Genomic DNA, 23,717 nt, shown 5'->3' with positions numbered 1-23,717 from the left:
CCTCAAATTGCTAAGTTAAAAGAATAGAACAATGCATCCATATGCATTACGGATACTCATTGGATAACAGTGAGCAAAGTTTTGTTTACACTTTGTAATGATACACACTTCCTTGAGAAACACACATGTGCATACACACACACACATACAATCAAAAGAACATGTCTTCCCCTGAAAATCTTATCTGATAATAAACTTTCCTCATATTTTCCTGCTAAAGATTAATAAACTTCTCTTGAAACTTATATCTAATTTATGTGACTTTAAGGGTCATGCTTTAATAACAATGATGAAACACGATTATTACTTCCTAATGCTGAAATTACAGTTTTTACATTGTAAATTTTTCCTGCTATGCGCCCTGTGGCACTAACATCTTTATCACTCCATGTGTTTCTAGTTTTAAAACCTTTACCCCTGCTGTTTGAAAAATATTTCTCATTTTCGTCCCCTATGGAGTACAGAAATCCCTAAAGGCAAAGCCATTAGTGATTTCTCTGCCTTTCCCCAAACACGTATTATGATCACTAGTGCTGCTCCCACTGCCTCATTGGCTTTTGGTAAAGTATGCAAATGAGATGTTCAAAATACACACTTTTTGCAACTGTGCAAGTTCATACTGATTTATAAAATGGGCAGGCTATTAAAGTGACTGAAAATGTCAGCAAGATTTATGCATGGGTGACAAATTGTATTGGAAATGTTCATTTTTAACATGCTGCCCTAGGTTTTTTTTGTTGTTGTTGTTGTTGTTTTTTAAACAACCTAGATATCCCCTATGATACATTTGTTTTAAGGCCATTTCTTCCTACCCAAACATACTTTTGACAGTGACTTTTTGACTGGAAAGATAAACAATGCTTCTTCACAATCATACAAATTGTATTTTATCACAGAAAGCAGTACTTGGAAGATATAATAAATTTCCTTTTGACACCCATTTTCCCTATGTACCATTAGTCCACTATGGTTAAATAGTTTCCTTTTATAACTGATAATTTGAGTTGCATGCATAAATATTTCATCACTAAGATATAAAATTATGTAACTATCAGAAAAATTACCCCATCACCTCTGAGGAAAATATTTTGTTTATATTCAAAATGCACAACGTAGGGAACAAAAGATAGGAATAACAACTGACATATATCTTCTGGAGTTTATGATTCCATCTTTGGAAAGTCCCATGTTAAAAATGGTCTAAGCGATATTCATATGACTCTCCTCTGTTCACAAATTCACAAATTTGTGAATTTGCTCCAGAATGCTCTAGTTCTTTCTGTGATTCAAACAGGCAGCTGTAGCACTCTTACCAGTCCAAGTATGATTTTTGAGCAGAGGTCTTGAAATTTTCTACCTCTGGATGACAGCCATTCGTTCATTAAAGGAAGCAAAGGAATAGGAAAAATAGTACTGGAGCCAGTTTATGCAACGTCATTTAAAAAATTAAGTAGACCATCCTGGCAGACCACAAGACATATACACACAGCAGATACACACAAGTATAAAACGTGGTGTATCACAATTAGAGAAGAATGGATTATAGAAATCAAATGCAGTAAATGAAGAACTGCCTATGATTAATTTTACAAAAAATAGATCTTATCAGCAATATTATGTAGTCTCTCTACTTGGAAAAGTTTTGTGTTAGAATTCTAATTCTACTTTTTATATTCAGATCAGTTTGCGCCAATACTATTATTGCAACTGATTTTCCTAATTAGTTCATTAAGTTGCATAACAATTGGTTTACAACTAACAACTCTTCTTGATGTTAAAATGGTGAAGATAAAATTGATTTAAAGCCCACTTCTGATCATTCATTCTTACACATTCATATGTCCTGGTGTTTGATGAAGCTCTCCTATATGACTGCCAGCCTCTCTGCCCTGTTTTCACTTATGTGTCATAGCTATGTTCTTGCTTATTAAAAAGAACATTATGCATTGTACTGAAAAAATCCAAACACTCTTAAAAGGAAGAAGAAGCAACAAAAAAACATCTGGTTTTCATCAAGGGGTGCCATCTTACAGCTTATACGAAAATGAAAGTTTGAAGAGAAAGCAATAGGAGTTATGAATAAGCAAAGATTTGTATAGGTGAAGATGCAGCTAGAAAAGACTGGAGAAATTGTTTTATTTATTGATTTATTTATTTGCATTTGTTTCTGCCTAAAAACTTTAATTAATGATTTTAATAAAATCATTAATTAAATAATTAATGTGGAAGATATTCATTCACATATTTTCTGTTTAAAAGAAATAAATATTTTATTGATGCTGAAATAACCTTGTAACAATGTTTTCCTCTAGATTTTTAACTTTGCTTCCATAAATGATAGGGCCATCAGTCTCCTCACAACAGAGTTTGCCTTCAAGTTATCATCAAGAAGCACACTTTCCTGATGGAGAGTCATTCCCATAGAAACATCTTTACCCCAGAGGATACAAGAGGAAACATTTAAAGAAGAACAGAAAGTACATTTAAGAACATCTGGTACAACATCAAGAAAATCTGTCTATGAGACAAGCAAAGTCCATCTCCTTTCCTGGTCCCTACACTGAGATGCGTCAGAGGAGTAATTTACTACAAGTGGTTCAATTAGGAATTTAACTGATAAAGTCTAGGGTTAACTAAAAAGATTAAATATATATATATTTGCTTATATAAGCAATTTACACATGTATGTAAATGGAATGACTTAGATATAATGTTTAATAAAAGATTATTTAAAATCTTATTTGATTTTGATGTCACCCTTAAAGATTAAATAAAATTCAATTAAAACTCCATAACACGTGTTGAGTATAAGTGGGCCCTTTACTTTGCATTCTGAGTCCAGGATGCTAACCATTACATGATGGAACTTTACTTTGCATTCACATGGCTAATTACATCTTCTATACATTTAGAAATGTCACTATGTTCTTCACTGTATTGACTCTCCCCACCAGACAGCTCATGCTCATTTATTTCCCCAATAATAACTCCTTAGTAGCAGATCAAAAATAGATTGGGTTAATTGAAGAAACATTAATTGAGCATCTAATAAATTCTAGATAGTTGAGGTAAGCTGTGGGAGTACAATGATTGAAAAGGCATGTTTCCCACCTGTGCGGGGGTAAAGTATAATGACAATGGATGGCGGGACCTATCACTTAAGACAGAGTTCCACCGCCAATGCAGTCATTGTTTATTGGGGGTAGAAGGAATGGGGATGCTTACCAAGAGTTTGAATTTTGGTGTTATCTGGTTCTCAACAAAGGGTAGTCTCTTGCATAAATTGATGAATCTAAAATGAGAAAATCTACTTTACTTAAGCTATTACTTAAGCTATTTCTATGTTTCAAAATATACAGGCCTTATACAACCTATCCCCAAACAACACAGGCAAATTTTTAATTTCTCCAAAAATAATTCCTAGATAAACAGGTCTTTTAACTAAGTCCTCGCCCGCCCCACTTAGATCATTCTCATTTATCTTTTGAAATCTCAGCCTTGATGTTATTGGACAGTAAAAAGGCTGCAATGGGACCCCTGTCAAAAGACAATTTTCTTCCTTGAATGATAAGCAATGGAACATGTAAGAACAAAAAGCCAGCTGATTAATGGCATGCAATTCATCTACAATTATCTTGCCCATGTTACACAGTCATTGTATAGATTGGACTAGATCATTAAATTATGTGACAGCAATCAGCCATCTAACTTTAAAAGAGGTGGGAAGAGCCAATTTAAAAACTTAATATCTCAGGATGATACAGTAGCTTGAGAAAACCAGACAATTTAGAGAAAATTACCATATGTACCAACCAGAATGATAGATGTGAGCCTTAGTTAAGCATTTGTCCCTGTGCTGACGATGTTTGGGATTCAGTAAAGAACTCTGTGCTCCTTCAGTATGTGTTTGAGAATGGTGGTGATCCAGGGCAATAAACATTTAGAAAAGTGAAATACAGACTTTAAGAGGAAATACACTTTCCTGGTAACATTCCACTCTCCATAACTTTACTGGAAATTTGGAACCATATTCTGAGACCAAGGTTCTATTGTGTTCTTCCTTGCCTAATGCTTAGTTGTGCCTCACATGCATTGCATCTTTATTTGGTATGCTTATGTATTAGATATGCATTCTGTAAAACCCTAAGCATGAGTTATTCAAAATGGGATTGAGGACTTTAAATAGCAATGGAAAGGTCCAGTGTGAATTACTCCTATAATTATAAATGTAACTATTATTGGCAGTCCACAAGGTATGAAAGTAGCCAAGTGAAATGTTAGGAAAGTAAAACATATGTATTCCATCCCATTCTTTTAGTTAAGCATTATTAAAAGTTTAATTTGTGCAAAACATAGTAGTAGGCACAAGGGACTCAGAGAAATTGGGACCTGAAAGATCTCAGAATCCAGTGGGATGACAGATTCTGTAATTACATTTGACTTGGACAAATGCTAAACCAAGTGGACGAGCATATCAGGAGCAACATGATAGAAGAGAGCACACTGCAGGGAAATCTAGCACTGCAGGGAAATCTAGCACAGGTCATCAACACAAAGAATGACAACATATCAGAGTTTAATGAAACCATCTCCTAAATTAATAGTGGATAATTTTCAATGCATACTTCCCAGGTCATCTCAGACTGCCATAATAACACTAGGTGATTTAAAGAACAGACTTTATATTTTACAGTTCTAGAGACTGGGAAGTCTAAGATCAAGGTGCTGGCTCATCTGGTTCCCTGGTGTGGGCCCTCTCTCTGGCTTGCAGATGGCCAACTTCTCACTGTGTCCTCATATACATCTTTTTATAAGGGGACCCCACCCTCATGACCTCATCTAATTACCTCCCAAAGACCCCGTCTCCATCATAATGGCAGTTAGGGGTTGGACACAGGAATTTCAGGTAGTCACATTCAGTCTGTAACATATACTTGATCTCACACAAACCCATTGTGTTTTTATTCAATATCTATGATAATTTCCTTATATGTAAAGTGACTACTTTTCCTTTGCTTCAAATATACACTTGATTCTATGTTGAATGCTTATCATCAAATGATGACACTGAATTAATGGATGTCGGAGAAGTTTATGAGCAGCATTCAGAGTTAGCAAGTATTTCATTTCCCATAACTGCAGAAAATACCCGAGATTATCTGGGTTGGTGGACAATTCCCATCTTCTCCTTATGAAAATCAAGTTGATTATATGGCCCAGTTGTGGATGTGGTGTTAGTGGGACTTGAACAAATGCAATTTTCAATGTTATTATTTTATTTTGAATCACTTTGACACCATGAAAGAATCAAATGCTGATTTTTTTTCTCCATTATATTGAGAAGAAGATCTTCTTTACAGAACTTCTACATTTTGAACATAAGTACTTGGCAACAACTTCAAAATCATGGCTGCTCTTTTTTCAAAAACTTGAAGAACTCCAAATCCAGATGACAGACCAAATACATATGAACATAACCCTATAAATTTCAGGATGTTTCTTATTTGGTGTTCCATGGTGGGGACACTTGAGTTCATACATTTTTCTTTTTGTTACATTATTAAAGCCTGTCTATCTTTAGGTAGATGCTCTCATGAAATAACTTTTTAAAATTAATTAATTAATTGATTGATTGATTTGCTTACTTTTAAAGATTTTCCTATTTTTTGGCGGGAGAGAGGGAGTGTGAGCCGGGGGAGGAGTGGAGGGAGAGGAACAAGCAGACTCAGCACTAAGCACAGAGGCCAACATGGGGCTTGATCCCAGGCTCTTGAGATCGTGACCTGAGCCAAAATCAAGAGTCAGATGCTTAGACTAGGCCACCCAGACATCCCATCATAAAATAACTTTTAAATGATTCATGAGACTGGAAGCCTAACATTCTCTCATTTATACCTATTGCCTTTTAATGAATTAAATCAGGTGAATTTTTGGCCTAATGATAACACTGATAATAACAGTAATAACATTGTTCACAATTTAATGAAACTTTAAACTATGTGTCAACTATTCCCCTAAGTATGTCACATGTATCCTTTCACTTCATCCTAGCAATAATCTTATTTATTCCACTGAGGCAGAAGGAGCTAAGCAATTTACCTGAGGTCATAAAAGTGAAATGAAGAAAGGGCTTCGATTGAACACAGGTAATCTGACTCCATAAATAATTCCCAATCATCATTTCCACAGTAGCTGATATCTGACTCAAAATCACAGTTGCTCATTTTCTTAAAACTGGAAAGAATCAAGGCCTAGAAAACAGTCCAAATACATACAGTATGAAAATAACTCTATGACTCTCTGGATGAATCTCAAGACATCACACTAAGCTTTAGAATTTGGGGAACCCTCTTTAAGAAAAAAGGCACAGAATTATGAATATATAAATATTTATTTAGAATGAAAAAGCACACCAAAATGCCATTTTCAAAAAGATATTGAATATTGTAATAACACAACATTTTGAGAAATAATACTTTTACCAATTAACTTCTGGCCCATAATTGTGATAATTTTCCCCTACATTTTTGATTGGTACTTTCTTGAATCATCCCTTTATAGAACTATATTTTTTAATTATTCTAATTTTTTATACAATGAAGAGATAATTACATTTTTCCTCTATTATATTTGACTTTTTTTTAATTAACAGTTCAAAAAACTTACTTTCAGGATCGCATCTCATTACTGGTAAGAGCATGTGAACTCCTAGGGCTGTTGTCAAATTTGGGGAATTTTCTGTCAGATATATATATTTTTTAATATGAGCTGTAGATTTGGGGAAAAAATGTCCATGGAATAGCTTCTGATTTTGGAAATTCTGAACCTTGTTTCTCTTTCAGTACCTGTATTCTTTCAGGGTAAGGTAAGCACAACACTTCATCATTTTCCAATGTCACCTGAGGCATGCAGAGTAGGCACAGTGGATGAAGAGCATATTTGGTAGCATTTCTGCACCAGAATGACTAGCAGAAACCAAACACAGAAGTGTATGATAGCAAAATTTAGCAAGCCAAAATACAGAATGACAAGATAACTTAAATTTCATATGAACAACAGATGTTTTTTGGACATACACGAAAAAATTAATCTGTGTTATTCTAAAATTCAAATTTAACTAATGTCCTGAATTTTATCTGGCAACCTTACAGAAACACATCTTTGAAACACAAACATAACCCACCAAACCCCAATTAATGTACCTTCAAACAAACTTCCCCAGAGCAAAATCTCCAAATGGCCTACAGCTACTTCACCACCACTGGATAAAGGAGAAATAAAATGGAGAGGACATCGGAGAAGGAATAGACAGCAGTTTTAACAAATACGAGTTAAAACACACTACTTTTGTAATGTTTTGACCATGTATGCAAATAAATGACCATACAGCACATTGCCCATGTCACTATCATATCTCATACAAGGGATCCACACAAGTGAGGAGTCCTAAACACTGCCTTAATAGGATTTGAGGTTAAACTACCTCAGTTCACTGGATCTATTTAAAAACAACACTCCTGGCCCAAGGCCAAGGGTTGTGACTATGCACCAAATCCTCCAAAAGGGTCTACCAACTTAGTCTGTGAATTCTGAATTCCTTATTCTCTGAACATTTATATATTCATATTGTAATACATTACATGATGCTTGTTTGTTTATAATTACAAGTCTGGTCATTTTCTCTTTCTCAGCTAGGTATCTATCTATCATCTATTTATTTATCTGTTCATCATGTTTGTTCACAACTAGATTTTAAATTCCTCCAAAGTATTGTGAAGGTTCCCCTCTTACCCTCATTTTATATGTTTCCTATGGCTACTCGAATAAAAAAACTTCAGTGGTAAGAAGGGAAAAAAATTGTAAAAGAATATATTGTGCTGGTTTTGTATAATTAAAAAGCAGCATAATTTATATAAAACATACAGCTTCTTGCTTATGCAACTTGCTGGATGTCTCTTCAGTGTGTAATACGAGCCCAATGGCATGTGATCTTGGAGAAGAGGGAAATATGAAGAGAGAATTGAATAATTCTAGATCATCATAGGAGAAGAATATCCAGAAGCACCTCAGGATAGAAAGGCAATAAGGGCAAAGAAAGAAGTACAAAAGCACTGAATGAGAATGAAGAACCCAAGTTTTATGTGAAGAAGCCAGAGTTATAAAAAGAGATATAATCAGTGAGATGTTTTCCAAGATAAGAAACTGTAATATATTTTTAAATATCACAGTACCTAATATTGGATTTTAAGGTTATTTTTTCACTTCACTAAGTTCTTATAACTCTTTTCTACTAAACATTCTTTAGTCAACATCAAGTGCACATGGTAAATTTTTTTTTTAAAGATTTTATTTATTTATTTGACAGAGAGAGATCACAAGTAGACAGAGAGGCAGGCAGAGAGAGAGGGGAAAGCAGGCTCGCTGCTGAGCAGAGAGCCGATGCAGGACTCGATCCCAGGACCCTGAGATCATGACCTGAGCCGAAGGCAGCGGCTTAACCCACTGAGCCACCCAGGTGCCCGCACATGGTAAATTTGAGTTGGTGGTACTTTGGAAGAAGTATTGATCATGGGTATTCTGTGAGAGGGAAAAGTAGATTATTAAAATAGGAAGAACTGGATTTAATTGCAAAGGTGCTGCATTCTCTGAAGTAGAGTAGATTTTGGACTACTAAGGTTATTAAAAGACTAATAGTAATCCATAGGAAAACTGATCAAAACTGTATAGTATTTTAAATTCTGATCTAGAACAATAGTTTCTGCATATTTTTCGAGTGGGCAAAATTTATCAATACATGCTCATTGACATAGCAAATGTCCATTCTCTCTTCCACCTACTCCATCCTCTACCACACATTTAAAATTGTGTGTCTTTTGTCTCTCTTACATCAATTAGCTTAGTAAAGCAGGAAAAAAAAAGTTCTATCTGTATACCACTTTAAGCAATATCTCCCTCACTATTCTAATCCCAAACCCTGTTGAATATCTCCTGTTTCCTCACTGCCCTTTATTTATAGAATTTTCAGCTACATGCCCAACATAGGTAAAATGTCAGGCGAGGTAAACCATATTTCCCTGCATCCCTTTGGCCATAACATTATAAAGAAAGCACCTTTAATTTATCATGTCCTCCTTGAGTGCCCACAGCTGTTTTACTTAGCAGAGCCCAGGATCCTTCTGTGGAGGGCTTGGAAAATGTGACAAGACTATAAAATGAAACAGTTGCATGGTGTGATCACTAAGAATCATTCCAGCTCTAGAATTCTGTGTTGCTGTGACTCCATCCTCCACAGATAAATGTTCACTGAGTGAAGAAGGAAATGGCCGTGCTTTACTAGTTTTCTCTATTAAGGGCAAGACCATTTGGCAGTTTGCATAATTAGTGGTGAAATATTTTCAACCTAAGCTCTAGTATACGGTATGTTACAATATTTTAAAGCTGAAATTAATTTTTTAAAAAAATTAATTGTGATATTTAGTATCAATCTATACTCTTTCTTGAGAATTTGTAATTGATGAGGTAAGGGCTAGGATAAATGGGATCTGTGGAGGGGTTTTTTAAAGCGTTATGTGACACGTAGAGAAAAAGAACTTGAAAAGAGTAAATATATTTCTAAGAGTAATTTTATATTTATTGCACTTAATTTAACAAATTATTGTAGGAAACACATAGACAGCATTTTCCCAGTAAAATTATTATACTTAAATGAACTTTTGACAATGTATTAATTACAAGGACATGACCACATTTATTCTGCTGATCCAGTAATTACACGCATTAAAGAAATATTTATCCACAAACCATGCAGTGTACTTCAAAACAGCATTTATTGCCAAATTACATTTCCTGGATATCTGTGCCCTATTTCCAGTTACTAGTAATTTTTTTTTTAATCTTAAGAGGAAGAGAGAAGTGATGAGAAATTTGAAAAATACTGCTTACTGATGTGAAAAGATTAAAATGTAGATCTTTTTAATCATAGACCTCAGAAAAATAATTGTGAGACACCTGAATTCACAAGTTTCAGGTAGGAGGAGGATAACAACAATCAGAATATTTTAAGTTCCTTCTTTTTTCCTTGCTTATCTTTAGTAATAAATAAAAACATACCACATTTTAAATAAAATATGACTACACAAAAGATAACAGGAGGAAAATTAATACAAATGGCAACTGTCTCAAAGACACAAATATGTAATTTTAAAAAAGCTTAAAAACTTTTATGAAATATTGGCAATTATTTACAATATAATAGAATCATTCTACCTCTGTAGCAATTCAGATACAAACATGTTCATTTTCATTTTGTGTTCATTTTTTTGAACATAAATATTGGCTTTTTATTAAAAGGAAAGTCCATTTAGATACTCTGACCATACATAGAGTCTCTGTTCAGTTTAACTAATCTATGAGTAATCATAATATTGCATGCTCTCTACTAAATAACAAAGACACAAAGATTAATTAACAGGTTAAAAATTAAATGGAAGCAGAATCAATACACTGTTAAGCATTTTCACTGTTTTTATCTTTCAGGTTTTTGTTTAAATTATAGCTAGTTAACAAATAGGGTAATATTAGTTTCAGGGGTAGAATTCAGCAATTCATCACTTATATAGAACACCTACCACCCATTTAGTCTATCCCCTCCCACCTCCCCTCCATCCACCCTCAGTTTATTCTCTATAGTTAAGAGTCTCTTATGGTTTGAATCCCCCCCCCTTTTTCCCTTCCCCTATATTTATCTGTTTTGTTTCTTAAATTCCACATCTGAGTGAAATTATATGGTATTTGTCTTTCTCTTACTGACCTATTTCACTTAGTATAATACCCTCTAACTCTGTCTAGACCCCAAATAAATAAAACAGTTAATAACAAACATAAAGAAACTCAGTGATAATAATACAATAATAGTAGATGACTTTAACTCCCACTTACAGCAATGGACAGATCATCCAAGCAGAAAATCAACAAGGAAACAATGACTTTGAATAACACACTGGACCAGATGAACTTAACAGATATATTCAGAACATTTCATCCTAAAGCAGCAGAATACACATTGTTTTTGAATATGCAGATGAGAATTTTACCAGAATAAGTCACATACTGGGTCACAAATGAGACCTCAATGAACCCAAAAAAACTGAGATCATACCATACATATTTTCCAACCACAACACTATGAAATTTGAAGTCAACCACCACAAGAAAATCTTGGAAAGACCACAAATACATGGAAGTTAAAGAACATCCTACTAGAGGAAGGAGCAAGATGGTGGAGGAGTAAGAGAGCTAAATATCCTCAGGATCAGGTCCCAGGGGTTCAGGTAGAGAGTTATCAAACCATTCTGAACAGCTACAAACTCTACAGGAGAGAGAACAGAAGAGGAGAAATTCTAGGAACAGAAAATTGACCACTTTCCAGAAGATAGGACCTGCAGAAAAGTGAATCCAAGGCAACATTTGGGAAGATAGACTACAGGGGGAGGGGTTGGCTCACGGCAAGTGATAGAGCAGTGGAGCACAAAATCAGACCTTTCAGAAGTCTTCTTCACTGAGGGAAGTTGCTCCAGAGGCTAAGAGGGGGATGGAGCCCTTGTGGGGACACTGTGGTTATATATATATATATATATATATATATATATATATATATATATATTATATATATTTCCACCCCCTTTTATTTTCCCCCCCACTTCTCCCCCAGTTTTGAGTATCCCCGGATTTGATTAGTGTATATTTTTCTGGGGTTATTGCTACCTTTAGTATTTTGTTCTCTCATTCATCTATTTTATCTGCATAAAATGACAAAGCAGGAAAATTCATTTAAAACACACACACACACACACACACACACAAAACACACACACACAAGAGGCAGTAACAATGGCTAGGGACCTAATCAATATGGACATTGGTAATATGTCAGATCTAGAGTTCAGAATGACAATTCTCAAGGTGCTGGCTGGGCTTGAAAAAAGCATGGAAGGTATTATAGAATCCCTTTCTGGAGAAATAAAATCCCTTTCTGGAGAAATAAAAGAACTAAAATCTAACCAACTTGAAATTTTTAAAAAGCTATTAATGAGATGCCATAAATAAAGGAGGCTCTTACTGCTAGAATAAATGAGGCAGAAGAGAGAATTAGTGATATAGAAGGCCAAATGACAGAGAATAAAGAAGCTGAGCAAAAGAGATAAACAACTACTGGACCACAAGGAGAGAATTCAAGAGGTGAGTGATACCATGAGACGAAACAGTATTAGAATAATCGGGATTCCAGAAGAAGAAGAAGAAAGAGAGAGGGACAGAAGGTATATTGGAGCAAATTATTCCAGAGAATTTCCCTAATATGGCGAAGGGAACAAGCATCAAAATCCAGGTGGCACAGAGAACCCTCCCAAAATCAGTAAAAATAGATCCATACGCTGTCATATAATAGTAAAACTTATAAGTCTCAGTGACAAAGAGGAAATCCTAAAAACAGTTCGGGACAAGATGTCTGTTACATACAACAGTAGAAATATTAGATTGACAGCAGACCTAACCACAGAGACTTGGCAGGCCAGAAAGGACTGGCATAATATACTCAGAGCACTAAATGACAAAAATATGCAACCAATAATACAATATCCAGCTAGGGTGTCACTGAAAATGGAAGAGATAAAAAGCTTCCAAGATAAACAAAAACCAGAAGAATCTGCAAACACCAAACCAGCCCTAGAGGAAATATTGAAAGGGGTCCTCTAAACAAAGAGAGACCCTAAAAGTAATAAACGAGAAAGGAACAGAGACAATATGCAATAAAGGTCACCATACAGGCAATACAGTGGCACTAAATTCATATCTTTCAATAGTTACCCTGACTGTAAATGGGCTAAATGCCCTCCCAAAAAGACACAGGGCATCAGAATAGATAAAAAACAAGACCCATTGATATGCTGTCTACAAGAAACTCATTTTGGACCCCAAAACATGTCCATATTTAAAGTGAAGGGGTGGAAAACAATTTACATTCTAATGGACATCAAAAGAAAGCTGGGTGGCAATCCTTACCTCAAATCAAATAGATTTTTAAGCCAAAGACTATAATAAGAGATGAGGAGGGACACTATATCATACTTAAAGGGTCTGGCCAACAAGAAGATCTAACAATTTTAAGTATCTATGTCCCTAACATAGGAGCAGCCAATTATATAAACCAATTAATAACAAAATCAAAGAAACATTTCAACAATAATAAAATAATAGTAGGAGACTTTAATACCTCCCTTCTGAAATGGACAAATCATCTAAGCAAAAGATCAAGGAAATAAATGCTTTATTTTTTTATTTTTTAAAAGATTATATTTATTTATTTGACAGAGATAGAGAGATCACAATTAGGGAGAGAGACAGGCAGAAAGGGGGGGAGAGCAGGCTCCTTGCTGAGCAGAGAACCCAATGCGGGACTCGATCCCAGGACCCTGGGATCATGACCTGATCTGAAGGCAGAGGCTTAACCCACTGAGCTACCCAAGTGCTCTCTGCCTGCCTTTCTGCCTATTTGTGATCTCTGTCAAATAAATAAATAAAATCTTAATAAATAAATAAATAAATAAATAAATAAACAAACTACCAAAACTAAACCAGGAAGAAATAGGAAACCTGAACAGACCCATACCCAGTAAGGAGATTGAAGTAATCATCAAAAGTCTCCCAAAGAACAAGAGCCCAGGGCCAGACGGCTTCCCAGGGGAATTCTACCAAATATTTAAAGAAGAATTAATACCTATTTCCTGAAACTGTTCCAAAAAACAGAAATGGAAGAAAAACTTCCAAACTCATTTTATGAGGCCAGCATTACCTTGATCCCCAAACCAGACAAAGACCCCACCAAAAAGGAGAATTACAGACCAATATCCTTGATGAACACAGATGCAAAAATTCTCACCAAAATACTAACCAATAGGATCCAACAGTACATTAAAAGGATTATTCACCACCACCAAGTGGGATTTATTCCTAGGCTGCGTGGTTGGTTCAACATCCACAAATTAATCAATGTGATACAATACATTAATAAAAGAAAGAGCAAGAACCATATGATACACTGAATAGATGCTGAAAAAGCATTTGACAAAATACAGCATCCTTTCTTGATTAAAACTATTCACAGCATAGGGATAGAGTGTACATACCTCAATATCGTCAAAGCTATCCATGAAAAACCCAAAGCAAATATCATCCTCAATGGGAAAAACTGAGAGCTTTTCCACTAAGATTAGGAACACGGCAAGGCTGTCCACTATCGCCACTGCTATTCACCATGGTGCTAGAAGTCCTAGCCTAAGCAATCAGACAAGAAAAAGAAATAAAAGGCAAGCAAATTGGCAAAGAAGTCAAATTCTCACTCATTGCAGATGATATGATATTTTACGTGGAAACCTAAAAGACTCCACTCCAAAACTGCTAGAACTCATACAGGAATTCAGTAAAGTATCAGGATATAAAATCAATGGACGGAAAACAGTTGCATTTCTATACACCAACAGCAAGACAGAAGAAAGAGAAATTAAGGAGTTGATCCCACTTATAACTGCACCCAGAGCCTAGGAATAAACCTAACCAAAGAGGTAAAGAATCTTTACTCAGAAAACTACAAAGTACTCATGAAAAAAATTGAGGAAAACATAAAGAAATGGAAAAATGTTCCATGATCATGGATTGTAAGAACAAATATTGTGAAATGTCTATGCTACCTAAAGCAATCTACACATTTAATGCAATCCTTATCAAAATACCACCAATTTTTTCAAAGAAATATAACAAATAGTCCTAAAATTTGTATGGAAACAGAAAAGACCCCAAATAGCCAGAGAAATGTTGGTAAAGAAAATGAAAGTTGGCAGCATCACAATCCCAGACTTCAAACAAACTCTGCAACAAAGCTGTAATCATCAAGACAGTATGGTATTGGCACAAAAACAGACACATAGATCAATGGAACAAAATAAAGAACCCAGAAATGGACCTTCAACTCTATGGTCAACTGATCTTCAACAAAGTAGGAAAGAATGTCCAATGGAAAAAGACAGTCTCTTCAACAAATGATGTTAGGAAAATTGGACAGTCACATGCAGAATAATGAAATTGGACAATTTCCTTACACCACACACAAAAATAGATTAAAAATGGATGAAAGACCTCAATATGAGACAAGTATCCATCAAAATCCTTGAGGATAATACAGCATCCTTTTTGACTTCAGCCACAGCAACTTCTTCCTAGAAATATCACCAAAAACAAGGGAAGCAAGAGCAAAAATGAACTACTGGGACTTCATCAAGATCAAAAGCTTTTGCACAGCAAAGGAAACAACCAATAAAACCAAAAGAAAACTGACAGAATGGGAGAAGATATTTTCAAAAGACATATCAGATAAAGGGCTAGTATCCAAAATCTATAAAGAACTTCTCAAACTCAACACCCAAAGAACAAATAATCCAATCAAGAAATGATTCATGCAGAAGACATGAAAAGACATTTCTGCAAAGAAGACATCCAAATGGCCAACAAACACATGAAAAAGTGCTCAACATCACTTGGCATCAGGGAATACACATCAAAACTACAGTGAGATACCACCTACACCAGTCAGAATGGCTAAAATTAGCAAGTCAGGAAATGACATATGTTGGTGAAGATTCGGAGAAAGGGGAACCCTCCTACACTGTTGGTGGGACTGCAAGCTGGTACAGCCACTCTGGAAAACAATATGGAGGTTCCTCAAAAGATTTAAAATTGGGCTACCCTACAACCCAGCAATCGCCCTATTGGGTGTTTACACTAAAAGTACAAATTTAGTGATCCAAAGGCTCAGGTGCACCCAAATGTTTATAGCAGAAATGTCCACAATAGCCAAGCTATGGACAGAAACTATATGTCCATCAGCAGATGAATGGATAAAGAAGATGCGATATATATACATATATACACACACACACACACACACTCCTACATACAATAGAATATTACGTAGCCATCAAAAAAAATGAAATCTTGCCATTTGCAATGATGTGAATGGAACTAGAGAGCATTATGCTAAGTGAAATAAGTCAATCAGAGAAAGACAATTACCATATGACCTCTCTGATATGAGGAATTTGAGAGGCAGGGGGCTTGTGGGGAGTAGGGAAGGAAAAAATGAAACAAGATGGAATCAGGATGGAGACATACCATTAAAGACTATTAATCTCAGGAAACAATCTGAGGGTTGCTGGGGGCAAGGGATAGAGATAGGGTGGTTGGGTAATGGACATTGGGGAGGGTATGTGCTATGGTGAGTGTTGTGAAATGTATAAGGCTGATGATTCACAGACCTGAACCCCTGGGGCAAATAATACATTCTATGTTAATAGAAATAAATAAATAAACAAACATCCTACTAAAGAACAAATGTGTTAATTGAAATTAAAGAACAAATTTTAAACAGTATGTGGAAAGAAATGAAAATGAAAATACAATAGTCCAAAACCTTTGGGATGCAGAAAAGGAAGTCATAAAGGGGAAGTATATAGCAACATGGGCCTACCTCAAGAAGCAAGAAAAACCTCAAAAATATATCCTAACCTTACACCTAAACGATGTAGAAAAAGAACAGCAAATGAAGCCCAACACTAGTAAGGAGGGAAATAATAAAGATTAGAGCTGAAATAAATGATACAAAAACAAAAAAACCCTACTAGAACAGATCAATGAAATTAGGAGCTGGTTTTTTGAAAGAATTAATATAATTGATATACTCATTTCTTTTATCAAAAAGAAAAGGGAAAGGACCCAAATAAATAAAATCATGAATGAGAGAGTAGATATTACACCACCACAGAAATGTAAAAATCTAAGAGAGTATTAAGAAAAATTATATGCCAACAAATTCGGCAATCTGGAAGAAATGGAAAAAATCCTAAAAACACATAAACTACCAAAACTGAATTAAGAAAAAATAGAAAATTTGAACAGACTGATATCCAGCAAAGAAATTGAATCAATAATAAAAGATCTCCCAATAAACAAAAGTCCAGGGCCAGAAGGCTTCCCAAGGGAATTCTACCAAACATTTAAAGAGTTAATACCTGTCTACCCAAACTGTCCCCAAAAATAGAAATGGAAGGAAAACCCCCAAACTCCTATGAGCCCAGAATTACCTTGACTCCAAAAACCAAAGACTCCACCTTTTTAGTGGAGAATAATAGACCAATAGGAGAATAACAAACCAATATCTCTGATAGACATGGATGCAAAAATTCTCAACAAAATAATAGCAAATGAAATCCAATGGTACATTAAGATAATTATTCATCATGATCAAGTGGAATTTGTTCTTATGCTGCATGGATGGTTCAATGTTCATAAATGAATCAATGTGATACACTACATCAATAAAAGAAAGGATAAGAACCATATGATCCTCTTTGATAGAGGCAGGAAAAGCTTTGGACAAAGAACAGTATTCATTCCTGATAAAAACCCTCAACAATGTAGGAATTGGGGAATATGACTCAACATCATAAAGGCCATATATGAAACTCCTACAGCTAATCTCATCCTCAAGGGGGCAAAAACAGAGCTTTTCCTTTACGGTCAGAAATAAGACACGTATGTCCATTCTCACCTTTACTTTGTACTTTGTAAAGCCTAGTTGAAAGAAAGAGGATGGATATTCCTTCCTTAAGGTGTTGTAGCTGGTAGAAGGCATAATGCATTCTGAATTGAAGAACTCGCCCATTAAATGCAATCAAAGAAGCTGTTTTTCCCCCAGTGGCATAACTGATTATGTCTACCAAATAATGGAAACATAGCTCTCTATAAAGTCTTCTAGAGTTCTGATAGTAAATTCACCCACACCAACCCCCTGCCCTTCAGTCTATAAAAGAGGAAGAGATTCCAAATTCTTTGAATATCCTAAACATAGCACTTAAAGATTTTAATTTCTTGGGTATTTCAAGAAAATTGCAGAATCGACCTTAAATTCTCTATGAAAAGAAAAACCTCAATCTTTTCTAGTTCCTTATTTCAGGTAAAAAAGGAGAAAAATCTTACTAAAAGTCTAACTTTTAGTGTGTAAATTATTAATAATAATAGTAATTAAACTAGGAAAACAAGGATGGAAAACCTATTTTTTGAATGCATTATTTAAGCTAACATTTTATATACATTAGATTATGTTATACTCTTAAAATCTTCTTTAATGGACTTAGAAAAATATATATCTAAATAAGAAGATTGCAACTATTATATGTCACAATCTGATTGAGCTTGAGGGGATCCTTAAAGTATGTTTTTTTCCACATTTAAAGTTTTAAGAAACTAAAATACATCATCAAATTCATGTCTGTCTTTAATAGGGCACTAGTATCTACTGCACCTAGATGCCTGTAACAATTCCTAAAACAACTGGTACTACTTAGTACTGATGGAGTAGCAGAGACCTCTTTCTCAAATACCTATAAGAGACAGGCACATAGTATTTTAGGTGAGGGGGTTAACATTTGTAATTATTATTATTATTTTTTTAAAGATTTTATTTATTTGTCAGAGAGAGAGAGAGAGAGAGCAAGCACAGGCAGACAGAGTGGCAGGCAGAGGCAGAGGGAGAAGCAGGCTCCTTGCCGAGCAAGGAGCCCGATGTGGGACTCGACCCCAGGATGCCGGGATCATGACCTGAGCCCAAGGCAGCCGCTTAACCAACTGAGCCACCCAGGTGTCCCAACCTGTAATTATTGTAATTATTAAACTTTGCTGTGTGCATCAGACTTTATCAATGTAAGTAAACATAACACGTTATTTGCTTGTGGTGAAATTACATCAGCACATGGCACAAGACAAAATACATATGAATGAGATGGTGAAAAGTTCCACACACAGAGCAGAGTACCTCAATTCTGGTTCTTTCTGCTGTGGGAACACAGGTAAAGTTGGGCTAGATGATCTCTAAACATTTTTTAGATCTCTAAATACTTGAAAAACTTTTTAGCTCTCAATCTAATGAAGACATTTCAAAAATTACAAAACACTGCTTAAATGTAAGCCTGCATGCTTTCTTAAAATCTAACTTGTAGATGTAAGAAACAAGAATAGTGTATGCTTTAAGTTGTATAAACAATTCTTGCTATAAAATTCAAAGTATTACTCTTAACTAAAACTCAGAAGTGGGCTATTATTAAAGTATGTCTTAATATTAGTAGGTATATTAAAGAGATTTTCTTGTCTTGGAGAGAGTAAAGTAGTGGCGGGGTGGGGAGAAAAGTGAAAGGGTTATCATGTCCAGAACTCTTTCTACTAAGATTAGAATACCATTACCCTCCTCCCCACCTGCCTCCCACTCCACTCTGGCCCAAACATGCCACCACAACCACCAAATCTAATTAGAATGCCCTCATTGTATTTCTGTCTGAGCTACTATATAATCTGTTCCTACTGCTGGCAGTGACTGAGAAATAATATGAATTAAAGCACATTAGATCAAATAGATAAATGTGGGTATGGTTAAAAAGGCAAATGAAAGATTCATTTAATTATATTCACTTATTTTTAAATGTTTCATTTTGATAACCTACTTTCTGCAAAATTGTGTGTAGATGAACAGGGATAAAACAAGAGTTTAAAAAATTTTTTTAGTCTATTTCTTCATGTAACAAATATGCATTTATTATTCTTGAGTCACAACTACTAATATTTTTGGCTTCCAAAGCACTTTAAATAATTCAGTGACAAATGCTCAGCATTGACGTCATACACCAAAGTGTTCACTATCTGCCTAAAATCATTTTTGTGGGTTTTGTGGTTATAGCAATTAGGCTTCCACATCTGGCTATGTCCCAAAAGTCAGAGAATCCGACCATTAGAAAACAATACTCCTAGCATAAAATATTTCCTCTGTGAAACTACATTGGAAAGATGTGCATCCCTTTAAAAACAAAAACAAAACAAAACAAAAGAACTGTCTTAACTCATAGAGCTCTCAAAGATTCCGCCTTTCTATCACTTATTTCTCATCATCCATAACAATCAAAGTGAATGTATTCCAAGAACAATGGAATTTTAATAAGAAATTGACCACTAATTATACATTACAACAAGCACATATTAATATATATTTAAAATATTATGAAATTTAATACCAATGCTTGAAAAAAGAAACGCTAGGATGGGGCACCTGGGTGGCTCATTCAGTTGGGCTTCTGACTCTAGATTTCTGCTCAGGTCAGTCTTGCAGTTGTGGGATCAGGTTGTCGGGCTCTGTGCTTGGTGTGGAGCCTACTTAAGATTATCTCTTCCTCTCCCTCTGCTCTTATCCCAGTTTGTGCACATGTTCTCTCTCTCTCCTTCCCTTTCTCTATCCCTCTAAAAAAAATGATAATAATAAATATAAAGAGAAATCAAAAATAAAATCTTAACAACTAAAGAAACACTACGAAATACTGGGCATAAGTTTTATCTGAAATCCAGAGCCTACACTCTACTGATCGGTGAAACTCTAAAACCAAAAACAGATCTATGATTTGGAAATTCTGATCATGGGAACAAATCATGAAATGTAAATAAGAGGTAGAAATATTGTAACAAATGATGAAAACTTGTAGGTTTTTTTAGTAACTTTTCTCATATCAAAATAGCTAGTTAGGTGGTAACAGCAGGAAAAAAAATGAAGTTAAAGCAGCAAAATTTAATAAATAAAACTATTCCCAGAGTAATTTTAATAGTGTTTCTATAAGACCAATATGTTTTTATAAGCAACCACCTTTTGTAAAGATATCAACATGTATATTTTAATAGAAAATAGAATCCAGATTTTTCTAAATCTTAGAAAAATAAATGAGACTATTTGTGGATCTTGACAAGCTAAACCTACAATTCACATAAAAGAAAAATAAAATGTATTTGTGTATGGGGTGATGTATTTCAATGAAAAGTATAAACTCTATAAAGCCAAGGTAATTGCTATGGTAAAGTAAAAAATAAAGAATCAAAAGACAAACTGTGGGCCATTATGCCCTAAAGAATGCTAAAAAAGCAAAGTCAGCTTAATCACATTTGAAATATAAAAAATTCAACTGAAAATGCCAAGAGTTTAGTATTAAACAAAATAGCTAGGTATTTGCCTCCCAACTCTTCCTTTTATTAAATAAATGGACTATGAATTCCCTAACAGTAGTTTTGTGAAAAAAAAAAATAATAATAATAATCAAGGGATAGATAAATAAAATAAACACTGACATTTTTGGAGTTGTTATCTCAGGTTGGAAGATTATAAATTGGATTATCTTTACGTTGTTCTTTACATATCCTCTTGCATTTTACAAATATTTTCCAATGACTGTGTTTTCTTTTTTATTAAACTAAGAAAGAAAGATAGAGAAAGAGGGAAAGGAAAGGAAAGGAAAAAGAGGAAAGAAAACTACCTTGAAGAATCCTCCTCCTAAACTTGTGTCACACAGCCCAGTTGGCCATGCACTGTATAGCAAGTTCTATAATTATAGGAGATTTATTTATTTCTTCTGATTTCCATGTTTTCATCCTTAAAATGGTTTAAGTGATAATTCATTTCTAAGAGAGTATGGACTTGTTCTTTAGATTTTTTTCTTCTAAAATATCTATTATTGCTATTGATAATTTGGATATTGCTGCTGATGCTGTTAAAGATGATGAGAATGATGAAAACTAACATTTATTGAGCATTTACTATGGGTCAAATACTGTTCTAAGCAATTTTACAAAATTAACTCCTTTAATAAGCACAGCAACTATTTTATAGATTGGAAACTTAGCATCATTTCCTTTACGCTACTAAGTGGTAGAGCAGGGATATGATCCTAAGTCATTTTTCTCTAAAGCCCAAACTCGAGAACATGCCCTAATCGATGACATTGGCCCTAGGCTTGTATCAAGTTTTCTGGATCTTGTTTTATGGCACTTGCACACATAATAAAGTTAACAGAGAAACTACATTCATTGATTCACTTTCAGTGAATTGTAAATACACATCCAGTTAAGCGGATTTCCTGAGTCTATTCTTTTAACTAAGTTACCTAAACAGCTAAATAATTTCTAAGATAGAATACTTGTACATTGATCCCTAGCCATAATTTTAAGTTTATATACTATTTTGCTTTTTTACTTTCATATGCTATAGAGAAGCTGTAGCTTTTGTTCAGGATAATGTGAGTATTCATGTTTAACACTTTGAGCAGGAGAACTTAATGTCCTTAGCTGTAGAAAGGCATGATGTTTGTGCACATGATCTCTGTTGGTTTGCTAAAATTCTGTCACTTGCCACACATTCTCAAGTACCTGTGCCCTGATTGTGAATTAGCAGTTATTTACATCAGTTAAAAGTAGTAATTAATAAAAGTGGTTGAAGCTGTACTAACAGCAGTAATGACCAAGAAATCAAACTCTGTGTTTGCACTTTTGTTTTATAAGGAGAAAGAATAGTTTCATCCTAAAACTGGGGCAAATTGGACCAAAATTCTTAAAACTTTTTAAGGATTCCAAAGAGCTTCCATTTATGGGAATTATAACTTTCAACATTTAATTTATTAGATAATAAAACTGGAAAATTATTAAAATCTGTATTTACCAAATCATGTAAATAACAATGATGAATGCACTGACTGTTGACATAAAAATCTTGGCATTGTTTTGCAAATAATTTTCAACTCAGACTCCAGAGCAAGAACCACTGTCCTGGGGCACCTTGGTAGCTCAGTGTGTTAATCCTCTGTCTTCGGCTCAGGTCATGATCCTGGGGTCCTGGGATCGAGCCCCGCATTGGGCTCTCTGCCTGGCAGGGAGCCTGCTTCCCCCTCACTCTCTGCCTGCCTCTCTGCCTACTTGTGATCTCTGTCTGTTAAATAAATAAATAAAATCTTAAAAAAAAAAAAAAGAACCACTATCCTCACAAGTAAAATGTCAGTTTAGTTTAGATTATAAAAGAGACTAATGAAAGAGAATGCTTGGAAAATAAATTTTATTTGCCTTGGTATAAAATACCTACTAAATAAAAAAGTGACAAAGATGTTAAAATTTTGTCAAAGTTCACTTAATCTTACCAGTTTACATCCTTGGTTTACTGATTAATGTCATTAACTACTATGTGATACATTTTTTTTTTTTTTACTTTTTTTTTCCCATTTTATTTATTTTTTCAGCGTAACAGTATTCATTCTTTTTGCACAACACCCAGTGCTCCATGCAAAACGTGCCCTCCCCATTACCCACCACCTGTTCCCCCAACCTCCCACCCCTGACCCTTCAAAACCCACAGGTTGTTTTTCAGAGTCCATAGTTTCTTATGGTTCGCCTCCCCTTCCAAATTTTTTTTTTTTTAATAAACATATAATGTATTTTTATCCCCAGGGGTACAGGTCTGTGAATCACCAGGTTTACACACTTCACAGCACTCATGATAGCACTTACCCTCCCCAATGTCCATAGCCCCCTCCCCCTCTCCCAATCCCACCTCCCCCCAGCAACCCCCAGTTTGTTTTGTGAGATTAAGAGTCATTTATGGTTTGTCTCCCTCCCAATCCCATCTTGTTTCATTTATTCTTCTCCTATCCCCCTACCCCCCCATGTTGCTTCTCCATGTCCTCATATCAGGGAGATCATATGATAGTTGTCTTTCTCCGATTGACTTATTTCACTAAGCATGATATGCTCTAGTTCCATCC

Source organism: Meles meles, chromosome 9 (genome assembly GCF_922984935.1).
Source record: "Meles meles chromosome 9, mMelMel3.1 paternal haplotype, whole genome shotgun sequence".
Classification (NCBI taxonomy): Eukaryota; Metazoa; Chordata; class Mammalia; order Carnivora; family Mustelidae; genus Meles; species Meles meles.
Note: the sequence above shows the minus strand (reverse complement) of the source record.